The following is a 14,547-nucleotide window of genomic DNA, read 5'->3' on the forward strand; positions in this document are numbered from 1 at the left end:
AAAAAACCCAAAACCTAGGGAAGGGGAAAGAGAAAACAAGCTAATAAGGCCACAGCAGGAGCGGAGGTGGAATCAAAGAAGAAAAGAAAGAACAAAGAAATAAGAAAATTAAAATTAAAATAGAAGGAAAGGGAAGTAAAATGAATATTTAAAAAAAAAAAAACCAAACAAAATAACTGGGCCAGGGAGACAGAACACCCACGTAGAGCTTGCACTAACCTGAAGGAGACTGTGGGCAGGGCACCTGCTCCCTGAATCAGATCTAGACCGGGTAGAGACTGAGAACAGAGTACTTGGTCCTAGAAGCAGATGCTGGTGGCCTACAAATCAACCAGGGCTGCAGAGTTCCTCGTCTCCTTGGAAAAGGATCTGAGTAGGACACTTGAAGTTAAAAGGCATTCCTGCTGACCAGAAGGTATGTGGGAACAGAATGTCCAGTCTGACACTGCTGTCCTGAGGAAGCAGAGAGCGTGTGCCTTCAAACATGAAGGTGTCATGTACTCAGAGTTTAATTCATCTAAGGCAGAACAGGACCTTTGGGGTAGAGGAACTGGCATTGGCTCACATATTGGTAGGGAGCGCAGGATAGCCACATCTCTGGTCACCGGAAGGGTGCAGGAGAGTAAGAGAAAGATCTTTCTGGTAGGCAGCCACTTGTGAGGTCCTGATTAAGCAGCTAGTTATCAAATTGCTGCATCCACTGTAATTCTGTTTGCAGAATCTCAAAATACCCTCACTGCATCAGGCATTCACTTCTCTGTTTAATGATTCACTTCTCTGTTTCTCCCTGTTTGGTTTGTTTGCTCAGTTTTTTCCTTTTAGTTGATGCTTGAGCCACTTCTTTATCCTTTCCTTTGAAGCTCAAGGTGTCAAGGTTTTTATTTATATATGTTTCAACTGTTTTGTGTGTCCATTTGTCATATGGATTGAGGCTCAATGTCAAGAACACGAAGATTCTCACCACTGGACCAATTGGCAGCATCAGGATGGATGGTGAAGAGATTGAAATTGTTCACAGCTTTAGTCTGCTTGGCTCCATCATCAACATTCTTGGCACCAGTAGCCAGGAAATTAAAAGACGTATTGCGGTGGATAGATCTCCAAAGTACTGAAGAGCTACGATATCAGTCCAGAGACTAAGGCGCGCCTTATACAGGCCGTGGTCTTTGTAATCACTTGCTATGCATCAGAAAGCTGGACTGTGACTAGGGATGATAGAAGGAGAATTGATGCCTTTGAGCTGTGGTGTTGGAGAAGAGTATTGGATGTACCATGGACAGCTAGGAGAACAAACAGGAGGGTAAAACCAGGCTACTCCTTGGAGGCAAGGATTCTGGAGCTTCATCTGACATACTTTGGACATGGTGCAAAGAGGGACCAGTCCTTGGAGAGGGACGTCATTCTTGGGAGGGTGAAAGGACAGTGCAGGAGAAGAAGACCCTCTATGAGTGGATTGATTCAGTGTCTGGGGTAATGGAGTAGGTGTGTCAGAGACAGTGAGATTGGCACAGGATAGAGCAGTACTGTTGTACATAGGGTCTCTATGAGTCAAAAGCGACTCTACAGCACATAACAGCCATCAGAGAATAGTCACTTTTTTTTGTAAGCATCTGCAAATTACTCATTGTAAGTGGAACCTACAACATTTTCATATTTCAGGTCCCACAGAAGGGTCATTTACAGTGGTCCCAAGTTGAAGTCCCATTCATTGCACTTATACCTGCTTTGGGTTCAACACAGTATTTGCAAAGACTGAAACAACCCAGTAATAGACATTGTCAGGTTTCAGCTTGGACAGACCCTGGCAACTGTTGGTAGTGTTAGATGCTTTCGAGTTGACTACAATTCATAGTGGCTCTGTGAATAACAGATCGGAACCTTGCCCTATCCTGTGCCGTCATTAAGTTCCAATCACTGTGTCAGTCCATCTCGTTGAGGATCTTCCTATGTTTTACTTTTCCATCTTGTTGAGAGTCTCCTTTTTACTTTACGTTTCCATGCATGATGCCTTTTTTCAAAAGAACTAGTACTGCCTAACAATATGCCCAAAGTTTTTGAGACAGAGTTTCATTATCCTTGTCTCTAGGGAGCACTCTGGTTATACTTCCTCTAAGACAGACTTGGTTTGTTCTTTTGGCAGCTCCTGGTATATTCAGTATTCTTTGCCAGCACTATAATTCAGAGCCATCAGTTCTTAAGCCTTCTTTATCCATTGTTTAACTTCACATGCATATGACTTAGTGGAAAATACCATGGTTTGGGTCAGACTCACTTTAGTCTTTAAACTGACATAATTTCTTTTTAGCACTTTAAAGAAGCTCTTGACAGCAGATCTGCCCAGTGCAACACATCTGATTCTTGACTGCTGCTACTATGCATGTTGCTTGTGAATGCAAATAAAAAGAAGTCATTGACAACTTAAATCTTTTTTCTATTTATCATGATGTTGCTTATTGGTTTAGTCATGAGGACTTTTCTTCCCTTGATGTTAAGATAGAATCCATATTGAAGACTTCTTGAATTATTTCCTCAGAATACAAATTAAATATATATGGAAAAAGTATACAACCCTAATTCACACCTTTCTTGATTTTGAACTGTGCAGTATTCCCTTGCTCTTTTGGACAGCTGCTTCTTGGTCTGTGTACAAATCTCCCATGAGCACAATTAAGTGTTCCAGTTCTTCTCAATGTTAATGATCCACATAGTCAAATCCCTTTGCATGGTCAATAAAGCACATAAACATTTTTCTTTCTAGTACTCTTTGCTTTTGTCTAAGTTCCATCTAACACCAGAAGTGATAACCCTCATTCTACCACCTATTTTTATTCTGCCTTGAATTTCTGGCAGTTCCCTGTCTATGTACTGATCCAGCCTTTTTTTGTAAAAAGTAATGTTGAAAAAAGGTGTTACTTGTATTATGAATGATGATGATGTTGTTTTTCTGTGCCATGGAGTTGCCTGCAACTCAGGGACCTTATGTACATATGTACATATTACTCCAGTCACTGAATCAGTCCACCTCATTGAGGGTCTTCTATTGCTGCACTGTCCTTCCACCCTCCCAAGCATGATGTTACTCTCCAAAGACTGGTCCCTCCTTGTACCATGTCCAAAGTATGTCAGACAAAGGAGCAGCCTGGTTTCACCCTCTCTAGGATGAACTTATTCGTTTTCTTAGCAGTCCATGCATTCAATAGTCTTCTCCAACACCACAGCTCAAAGGCATAAATTCTTCTATCCTCCCTAGTCATTGTCCAGCTCTCTGACGCAAAGCAAGTGATTGCAAAGACCATGGCCTGTATCAGGCACACCTTAGTCTCCAGAGTGACACCATTGCTTTTCAGTACTTTGGAGAGGTCCCTAACAAAAGACTTTCCCATCACAAGATGTCTTTTTAATTTCCTGGCTGCTGGTACCAAGAGTGTTGACTGTGGAGTCAAACAAACTAAAGCTGTTAACAATTTCAATCTCTTCACCTTCCATACAGTTTGATAATTTTTGCATTCTGTTGGATCACCTTTTGTGGAATGGAAACAAATACGGACCTCTTTCAGTCAGTTGGTCAGGTAGCACAATTTGAGCCTGTGAATTCAGGTTCTTAAAAAGCAGTATCAAAGCCAAGATGTTGCCATGCCATTTGAATGTTTTTCCCAGGCCTTTTTACATCTTGTCATTCTTAAGAGTATGAATTCAAAATACACTTACTTAAGCTAAAAAAAAAAAATCATCAGCCAAGAGTCAGACATGTGATTGCATGAGAGCCAATTAACAATGAAAAACTACTTTTGAACATTTCTTCCCCCCTCCATGTTTACCCTTTTCTCTAGAGGCAGCACATTTAAAAAAAAATTATCATAAAACAATTGTTGATTACAGATCCCTTCTATTTCAAGTACTCTCCTTGTACAATTGGCAAAAATCAAGCAAATTGTATCCCTGTAACAATTTTGTATATTTTCCTGATAGGAATAATCCCTTTAAAATTGATGAAATTACAATTAAGAGCATTTTAAATATATTACGTTTTCTCATATATCAAAACGCAAGCATTTTTTTATTTAGCACTCGATCTTTTTCCTCATTCCAGATTTATTCAGACCCCTATCATTAGTATTACAGAACTTTGATGGCTTAGTGGTAAGGGAATTGTGCTGACAGTCCAAAGGTTCACGATTTGAATCTACCAGTTAATCTGAGGGAGAAAAATAGGCCATGCAATTTGCTGCCTCTGAAAACCCACTGGAGTGGGCCAGATACAGCTCATTGTATCCAACAACAGCAACAGCATTAGTAGTCGTCTAACTGTGAGGAGATTCTAGCTATAAGATTGAAGGTGGAGGGTTGCTATAGCAGCAGCGAAACTGAGGAAACATTTGGGGTGATATTTCTCCCTTGGTTTACCTAAAACTTTACTCTGAAATCTAATGCTTTTTCCTTAAGCTTAGAGAGAGCATCACAAACTTTAAAAATGAAAGGCACATCAGAACTTGATCTTTGAGATGTTTTAGATCTTCCTCTCTTCCACATGGACAGGAAAACTGATAACTTCACCCACTCTCACTTTTGCCTCCGTGGCCAAAAGCTTTCAAGGATTTCAGCAAGCCAATTGTACTGTGGTTAGATTTATCATTTTCAAATTTTGTAGAGAACTGCCTTTCACAATAGACAGCAGCTCTGCTGCTGCTGCTGCCACCAGTCAGTAATTCTATAGACACCTGGGCACCAAACGTTTGTCTTACCACCCTTTCATCCTTCCTTTTCCCAAGCAGTGCTTTTACCATGTTTCATATCATAAGGGATCTAGTGAATTTCACTTTTGACACCAACTATTGATCATCATTGGGTTCAGTAATTACCTAGAAAGTCTCAGCACATGATTCGAATCCACAAGCTGCTCCTTGGGGGAAAGATAGGCAGTCTCCTCCCTTGTGATCTATCGCCTCTGAAAACCTCTTGGAGAGTTAGCTAGAGTTTGGTTCCACCTCTGCGGTACACAAAAACAGCATGTTTTCATCAGGACTTTTCACTGGTTCAGTCATGGCTAATGAAGCAAAACTGAAAGAGACAAAGCTTTTAAAAATTTGGATAAACAAGAGTAATGACTAGAGCGGAAAAATTACTGAATGAAGGCCTGGAATGGGAGACTTGGAAGAGGTATGTGTTTAGTGAATCTTGTCAAGAATCTGATGTGGGAGATTGGGTTATTGGTGAGATAAATGCTCACATTTAGAGTGGCTTGATTGGCTGCCATGTTTGACAGGATACTCACTTCTCTTTCCCACTGTGGGCAGGAGATTTGGTCGTTAAAGGTGTATGTGAGGAAGATTACATTCCTCACAGTGCTGGAACCCAGAATTTTACCCGTTCTAGTCTTGAAAATTTCCATTTCTTCTGGTGTCACTTTTTCAGGCATGATTCACTGTGGCTCCAGGCCAGCAGAGGGGTGCTAGTACCACCAAGAAAGGAGTTCCTCAAAGGAGGGATTTGACTTGAGGTCATTGACAAGGGAGTAAAAAGTCTTTGTAAGTAGAGCTGAGATTGAAGAAGGCATTCTTGATTGGAGAACAACATGGGCAGAGAACTGTTGAAAACTTGGAGCCTGCTGCAGGATAGCACAAAATTCCAACTGACCACATGAGAGATTCAGGACACTTAGGGAAAGGAAAGTAGGAAGGGAGGAAGAAAAGGAACAATGATGGAGCTGATGTTTATCGAATGCCTATTATATGGCAGATAGTGTTCTAAGCACTTGTATTAACTCAGGTAATCCTGAGAAGGATAAGACTAGAAATACTGCTTGGGGTCAGATTTGAACTTTGAATGAGGAAGTAAAGAAGTATATAGTGGTTTGCAGTGACATGTCTGAAATGCACCATAGTGTGATGAGAGGGACTGTGAAGTGATAACTCAGCTGAATTGATAGTCAGACTTGTGAGCGCTGAAACCAAGTTGGATGAATTAAGTTCCTATGAGAACTGTTAGCATTTTTATACAAATTTTCGTGCTCATTTCTATATTTTCAACAAAGAGGGATGTATGTTTAAATACAGGAATAGATTTCTTTGATAGTCATTGATCAGAAATTCAGTATGATCTTTGAACTATGTAATTTCAAAAAACCCTCCCCGATTGAACAAGCGTGGAAGGAGGAGTGGCATCCACTTCCATAATAGCTTGCCTCCGGAAACCCTATGAACTTGGAGGATGAAAGGCACTCAAGCGTCAAGGACTCTCTTTCATAGGGTCGCTATGAGTCGCGACTCGACGGCACTTAACAACAACAACATTATGATGGGAAAGTCTGCTGTTAGGGACCTCTCCAAAGTACTGAAGAGCAATGTTGTCTCTCTGGAGACTAGGGTGTGTCTGATACAGGCCATGGTCTTTGCAATCACTTGTTATGCATCAGAGATCTGGACAATAAATAGGGAGGATAGAAGGAGAATTGATGCCTTTGAGCTTTGTTGTTGGAGAAGAGTATTGAGGGTACCATGGACTGCTAGGAAAACAAACAGATTCATCCTGGAGAGGGTTAAACTGGGTGGCTCCTTGGAGGAAAGAATTCTGAGGCTTCATCTGACATACTTTGGTCATGTTGTAAGGAGAGACCAGTCCTTGGAGAGGGACATCATGCTTGGGAGGGTGGAGGGCAGGCGCAGGAGAGGAAGGCTCTCTGGGAGATGGATTGATTCAGTGACTGGAGTAATTGGGATAGGTGTGTCAGAGACGATGAGATTGGCACAGGACAGAACAGAATTAAGGGCTGTTGTAAATAGGGTCGCTATGAGTCTCAAGTGACTCAACAGCACATAACAACAAAAACAACATTTGTCATAGAGGCTGTGGGTAACTTGTCTGCTTAATTCATCAGTTAAATGGAAATGAGCTCACTTTTTTATATTATCTTTCTGTTGTGTTTTCACAAAGGGAGAGTTTTTACTCATTCACTGGTACTTGCTTTCCCTTGCCTTTCTCCTCTCCCAATTTAGTTTGTAATGTGTGGTTCGTTCCAGGTTGTTGTCATATATGCAGTGTCTAATCATCCCTTCCTTTCAAATAGTCCTTCATTTCACCTATTCCAGCCTAGAGTTCATTATCTATCCATTCTTTTCTCACTCCCCCACCCCCATGTCCATCCTATTTTTATAACAGTGGTCTCATGTACTTTTTATCGTTTTGCAACTGAGATATTTCAACTCAGCATAATGTCTTCCAGACTCATCCATGTTGTACACTGTTTTATAAGTTCACTGTTTTTTGGGTTTTGGTTTGTTTGTTTTTTAATGCTGTGTAATATTCCACTGTGTGAATGTGCCACAGTTTTTCTGTCTATTCATCTAAGAGCTGGATGATGAATAAGGAAGATAGAAGAAGAATCAGTGCCTTTGAATCGTGTTGTTGGAAAAGAGTACTGAATATCCATTCCATGGACCAACAAAAGAGCAAACAGGTATGTTTTGGAGAAGGTGCAGCCTGAGTGTTCTTTGGAGGCAAGGATGGTAAGGCTTCATCTTATGTACTTTGGGATAGGTAATTCCTTGGAGAAGGATGTCATACCTGGAAGGCAAAAGAGAGGAATATCCTCAACCAGATGGACTAACACAGTGACTTCAACAATAGGCTCGAGTTTGTCAAAGATTGTGAGGATGGCACCGGCTAGGACAAGGTTCAGATCTGTTGTACTTGAAGGCATGTTGCAGACCGAGGGTCCTAGAGAATGAAATAATTTTTAATTAATAATAATGAGACAGACTACCAGGAATGATATAGAACAGAGAGTGTGAAAAACAGGGGGCCAACAGTTCCCATGACTGAAGGCCCCAAGCCATGCTTCTCTGAGTATTTATTTAGAAATATAAGGAAGGTAAACAAAGTAAAATCATATGGAAGTATGAAACAAAAACAAAGGATAATGGTGAAGTCTTTTACAGATAAGGCCAAGTTCCTCTTTATGCTAATCTCAGGAGGGAGGGATTCAGTTGATACAAACTAAGAACAATGTTGACTCTTAGGGAACACCTTAGTGCCACAAGGTGACCTTCAGCTTGTATTAAGCATCCCTCATTTCCTGATATAGTATTTGGTCTACTATTAGTAAATTTGATATTCGGCTTCCCTCAAAGGCACTTACTAACAACAACAATAGCTAGGAATTTTGAACATTTCTCCATGAGTTTGTTGACCATCTGGCTTTCTTCTTTGGTGAGGTGTCTACTCATATCTTCTGCCCATTTTGTGACTGAGTTCTTTGCCTTTTTCTTGTTGAGGTGCTGGAGTATGGTATAAATTTTAGATATGACTCCCTTATCAGGTATGTCTTTGCCAGTTCCCCCCCAGTATGTATACTTCCTTTTTACCCTGTTGGAAAAGTTTTGTTGGTATTTTTTTTTAAAACAAACAAACAAACAACTTTTTTTTTGTTTTATACTGATTTGCTTACAAAGTTTGTCTACATTGTATTTCACCATATTCTTCATTCACAATGTGTTTCATGCAATTATGCCCATTCATTATGTTTTATAAAATTAATCACCGTTGCACTATGCCCATCATTACCCTGTCTTTCCAGGCCCCTAGATCTTTCCCATTACTTTTACTCCCTCCCTCCACTCACCAAATTGTGCAGCTCTGTGATTTTGCTCCACCCATCCTTATCCCTTTGCTCCCACCCCTTCCTCTCTTGGATCCCCATACATATTTTACTAGTTATCCTTCTATTTTTTTTTTTTAAATTTTCGTGTGTGTGTGTGTGTGTGTGTGTATAGCGTCAAATCAGATCTGACTGGTACAGGAGGAGACTGTCTCTCCTTCCGCAACAGAGCATCTGGTGGATTCGAACCATGTGCCTCTGGGATTGCAATGCAGCTTCTTGCCACTAGGCCACCAGAGCTCCCCTTATCCTTCTATTTTTACAATAATGGTCTTAAGCAGTAGTTTTTCCTTATGAGACTGAGCTAGTCCACTCAGCATAATGCTGGAGAAGTTTTTTGATGTGCATAAAGATTTGATTTTTAGACGGTCTCCTTCATCTATTTAACCTTTCTTGATAATAGGGGTTTTGTTTTGCTTTGAAGTCTATTCACACCATTGAATAGGGTTTCTAGATTTTTTTTCCCCTAGTTTTTCTTCTGATCGTTATATTCTTTGGTTTTATGTCTAGGTCCTCACACCCTACAGAAAAATCCATTCACTCTTTTTAATGTTGAGTAGTAGTCTACTGTACCCACTACCCATCTATCAGTTTGTCAGACTGTGGAGACTTGCATATTGTTATGATACTGTGACTCATACCTATTAATTCTGTATACTGAGCAAATAATTTGAGAAACTGGACTGTAAGAAGAATGTGACATCAGGATTGGAAGAAAACTCATCAACCTCCTGTGTTGTGTCTTTGATACAATCTTGCTTGCAGAAAGTGATTAAGACTTGAAGCACTTACTGCAAAAGATCAGAGACAACATCCTTCAATATAGATTATATCTCAACACGAAGAAAATAAGAATCCTCACCACTGTACCAACAGATAACATGATAATTGATGGAGAAAATGTTGAAATTGTGATGGCAGCAGTCAAGAAATCTAATGACATGTTGCATATTGGGGAAATCTGCTGTCAAGGACCAGGAAGGAGCAAGAATGTCAAGTTGAAAACTTGTTGTTGTTGTTGTTAAGTGCCATTGAGTCATAGATAGTTAGTGATGCTATTAATGAAAGACCTGAACACTTGTATAACTTTCATCATTTCTCTAAGTTCATAGTGTTTCTGAAGGCAAACTATTTCAGAAGTGGATGCCACTCCTCCTTCCAAGCTTGTTTTAATCGGAGAGCTCCACCAAACACTGTCCACCATGGGTAACCATTATCGTATCTGACTCATCAGTGTCACAGTGTTCAGCTTCACAGAAATCATGAGTTACCTCTGTACAGCAAATGGACAGACCACTTAGAAGAATATTTGACCAAAAACAATTAAAACCAGGCCTGAGGGCCTCAGGTCCTTGGCCCTAACCAAATTTAAGAATCAAGGCTTTGTTCAAACTCCATCATTCCACATTCCTCCGTAATCAAGTATTCTCTTTGGCTCTCACCACCCAGAAATGCCCATCTAGGAGCATTCCACTGCTTCCCCAATCTCCTCCTATTCTGATGCCACATGTTTCTTCATATAGTCTAACTTCTTGAGTGATTTGTTCAGCATATAGACACACATGAGGAAAGAATACAGTTTTAATGCACATCTTCCTTGATTTTAATCCATTGTGTATTCTCTTGCTCTGTTTGGACAACAACTTCTTGATCTAGGTATAGGTTTCATGTTGTTGTTGATTGTCATTGAGACATGCATAACTCATAGCGACTCCATAAACAAAAGACCTGAGGCTTTTCTATAACTATTGTTTCTTCAAGTTTATAGAGTTCCCAGAGGCATGTGGTTTAGGAAATGGATGCCACTCCTGCTTCCAAATCTGTCTTTAAACTGGGAGCTCCACCAAACACTGTCCACCATGGGCAGCCATTATGGCATTTGAGACCTAATAGTCCAAGTTTCAGCTTCACAGCAAACCCAGGTTACCACAAGCACAGCAAATTGACAGAAGAGTGCTATACCACTTAGAAGAATGTTGCTCCAAAATATAGTAACATAGGATGAAAAGATAATAATCCCTCGGCCCCGACTTATTAAATACAAGGGCCCTCCTGGAGGTTTTATTGACTCTAAAGAAGAGGTTTTAGTAATAATAAAAAAAAAAATCAAAAGTTAAAGAATACAGTTTGCTATTCCAAGCCATGGTCTTTTCAATTGCTTCCCATGCATCTGAAAATTGTGTCTAAGGGTTACAGAAAAAGAACTGATGCCTTTGAATTGTGTTATTAGTGAGAAGTATTGAATATCCCTTATCTGTCAGTTTGCTCTATTGAGATAACATTGAATATCCCATGGACTGAAAAAAAAAAGTTGTTTAGAGATAAGACGTGTGGCATGCTGTTAGGAAGGGTCTGATATCATGCTGGGGAAAGTAAAGAATCAGCAAAAGAGAGGCCACGTTTAACAAAATGTTTGGACACAATGACTATCACAATGGGCTGGAGTATGAAGGTCATGCAGGGTAGGGGAAAATTTACATAAGCTGTTCTGTACAATGCAAAAATCACTACCAAATTAACCACAAAAAAGTGGAGGCCAAAACTGACCCAAAAGTTCAGCCACTCCATCATTTTTACAATATGCTTTTCTTTCTCCTCTTCCCAACCCCAAAAACTCCCATCCATGTTTTTGGGCTTGGCAATTCACTAAAGGGTCCCAAGAATCTCACATAGCTGTTGATAGCAGGCAGCATTGAGGCCAGTGTCTCAGGTCAAGAGACTATCTCAAGCAGGATAATGAGACAGTCCTGAGAGTCTCAAATGCCATCTTTCTTTATCAGAGCACTGGGACATAGACCAGGCCCCCAGGGGAAATAAGGGTTCTGATTAAGGTCATGTCTTTGTTGTTGTTGTTGTCGTCGTTGTTATGTGCCTTCAAGTCGCTTGTGACTTATAGCGAACCTATGTACAACAGCCCTAAACTCTGCTCTGTCCTGTGCCAATCATTGCCTCTGACACTCCCATCCCGATTATCCCAGTCACTGAATCAATCCACCTCATAGAGGGCCTTCTCCTCCTGCGCTGTCCCTCCACCCTCCCAAACATGAGGTCCTTCTCCAAAGACTGGTCTCTCCTCACAACATGTCCAAAGTATGTTAGACGAAGCCTCAGAATCTTTGCCTCCAAGGAGCCACCCGGTTTAACCCTTTCCAGGACGAATCTGTTTGTTTTCCTAGCAGTCCATGGTATTCTCAATACTCTTCTCCAGCACCACAGCTCAAAGGCATCAATTCTCCTTCTATCTTCCTTTGTCATTGTCCAACTCTCTGATGCATAACAAGTGATTGTGAAGACCATGGCCTGTATCAAACACACCTTAGTTTCCAGAGAGACACCATTGCTCTTCAGTACTTTGGAGATGTCCCTAACAGCAGACTTTCCCATGGCAATGCACCTTTTCATTTCCTGGCTACTGGTGCCAAGAGTGTTGACTGTGGAGCCAAGCAAACTAAAGCTGTGTACAATCTCAATCTCTTCATCATCCATCCTGATGCTGCCAATTGGTCCAGTGGTGAGAATCTTATCAAAGTAGCAATTTCCGGGGGAGCTCTGGTGGCCTAGTGGCAAGAAGCTGCAACTACAATCCCAGAGGTGCACGGTTCGAATCCACCAGATGCTCTGCCTGGGAAGGAGGGGCAATCTCCTCCTGTACCAGTCAGATCTGATTTGACGGTACACGCACAAAGTAGCAATTTCCTTCCATTCTTTCCTCGACCAAGCATCCTATATTGCTTCAAATTAACCACTAGCGTGGGCTTACACAATTCTAATGGTTTCCATTTAGAAGGGCAAATTAACACTTGCCTCAGGGAAGTCATACACACGCTCACTTTTACAATATCTGGTAGAGGGAGTGTCCCCCAATAAGACATAATATCCATATTTTGATCAACTAGCTGAACATTAGCTCAGTATAACAAGCGAGAGAAAAGTGGATTGGAAAAGTAAACCCTTGACACCACATACCCCTAACAGTACAACATCATATGGAGATGAAAAATTTTTTATGCTTTTAGAAGAAAATCTGAAAGAATCTTTGTAAGACCTTATAGTAGATACATGTTTCTTAAATATAGAAAAAAGTAAAGAGAGTTGTGAACAAATTGTACTACATTAAAATGTAGGAGTACTAGAGAGAGACAAGTGGTGGTAGTGGCAAAATTCTCACATTCCATGTGAAACCCCTGGGTTCCACTCTCAGTCGGTATAACTTACACGTAGTCATCACTCATCTGTCATCACTCTGTCAATTGAGGTTTGTATGTACTGCAGTGTGGAATACCCTTTCCCCAGGAGCAACAGAGAGAAGGGACCTTCCTCTATTGCTGGCACCCTAAATTTGGATTTCTAGCTTCTCAAACTACAAGAGAGTAAATATCTGCTTGTTAAAGTCATTTACTTACAGTATCTCTATAATAGCAGACCTGGATAACTAATATACAATATTTTTTTGTTCAGAAATACAGAAAGTATAACTATATAATATGTAATTGTGTACCTACCACCAAGTTTAAGATGTAAAACTTTATAAAAATGTTGAAGCACCTTGTGTGTCCCTCTTCAATTGCGTTTCCCATCCTGAACCATTAATAACCACAGTCCTAAATGTCTTTAACAAACTGTGGTTATCCTTGAGAAGAATGGGAATCCAAGCACACATGATTGTGATCATGCAAAACCTATACTTGGACCAAGAGGCAGTTATCAGAGTGAGGAAACACTACATGGTTCAAAATCAGGAAAATAGTGCATCAGGGATGCATCCTATCTTCATACTTTTTCAATTTATATGTGGAACAGATCATTTGGGAGGCTGGACTTTATGAGGAGGAATGTGGTATCAGGATTGGAGAAAGATTCAACAACTTGTGTTATGCAGATGACTTAACACTTAACACTTGCTGTAGAACGTTAAGGACTGTAGTCTTCAATATGGACTGAAACACCAAGAAAATGAAGATTCTCACCGTTAGGCCAATTGGCAGCATCTGGATAAATGAAGAAGAGATTAAGATTGTAAACAATTTCAGTTTGTTCAGTTCCACAATCAACACTTTTTAAAAAATGTTTTTCTACTTGTTTATTTACATAATTCGAATACAAATTTGAACAAATTTTTTCCATTTCCCGCACCCTTTTACCCATCAAATTGTACAACCCAATGATTAATCACCCCTTTCCCCTGCACATCCAAATCCCTCTGCTTCCAGCCTCTCTCATCCCTCCAGGATTCATATACTCATTATACACTCTTAACAGACACCAGCAGTCAAGAAGTCAAAAGGTTAATTGCATGCATTAGGAAAACCTTCTGTCAGGGACCTCTCCAGAGCATTAAGAGCATTTAGTTTAGAGACTAAATTGTGCCTGATCCAGGTCATGGTGTTTGTAATTACTTGCTATGCATCAGAAAGCTGGACAATGACCAAAGATGACAGAGGAGTTGATGCCTTTGAGTTGTGGTGCTGCAGAAGAGTATTGAACATTCCTTGAACTACCAAGAGAACTAACAGGTCTGTCCTGGAGAGGGTGAAATCAAGCTTCTTCTTGGAGGCAAGGATTTTGAAGCTTTGTCTGACATACTTTGACATGTTTCCAGGACGGACTAGGATATCATTCTTGAAAGGGTAGAGAAATAGTGCAGGAGAAGACGACCCTGGATGAGATTAATTGACACAGTAACTGGGGTAATAAGGGTACATATTTCAGAGACAGTGAGATTGGCTCAGGATAAAGCAGGGTGCAGAGTTATTGTGCATAGGGTCACTATAAGTTGTGGTCGACTCAGCGGCACATAACAACAACAGATGTCATTGCCATGCTTGTATTTCTAATTGCATTCTTAAAAGTGTGTAATGTTTGTTTTTTTCAACTTAAGGAAAATATTCAAAATA

This window comes from Elephantulus edwardii, unplaced genomic scaffold (assembly GCF_000299155.1).
Source record: "Elephantulus edwardii isolate Elephantulus edwardi_28Jun2011 unplaced genomic scaffold, EleEdw1.0 scaffold00064, whole genome shotgun sequence".
Taxonomy (NCBI): Eukaryota; Metazoa; Chordata; class Mammalia; order Macroscelidea; family Macroscelididae; genus Elephantulus; species Elephantulus edwardii.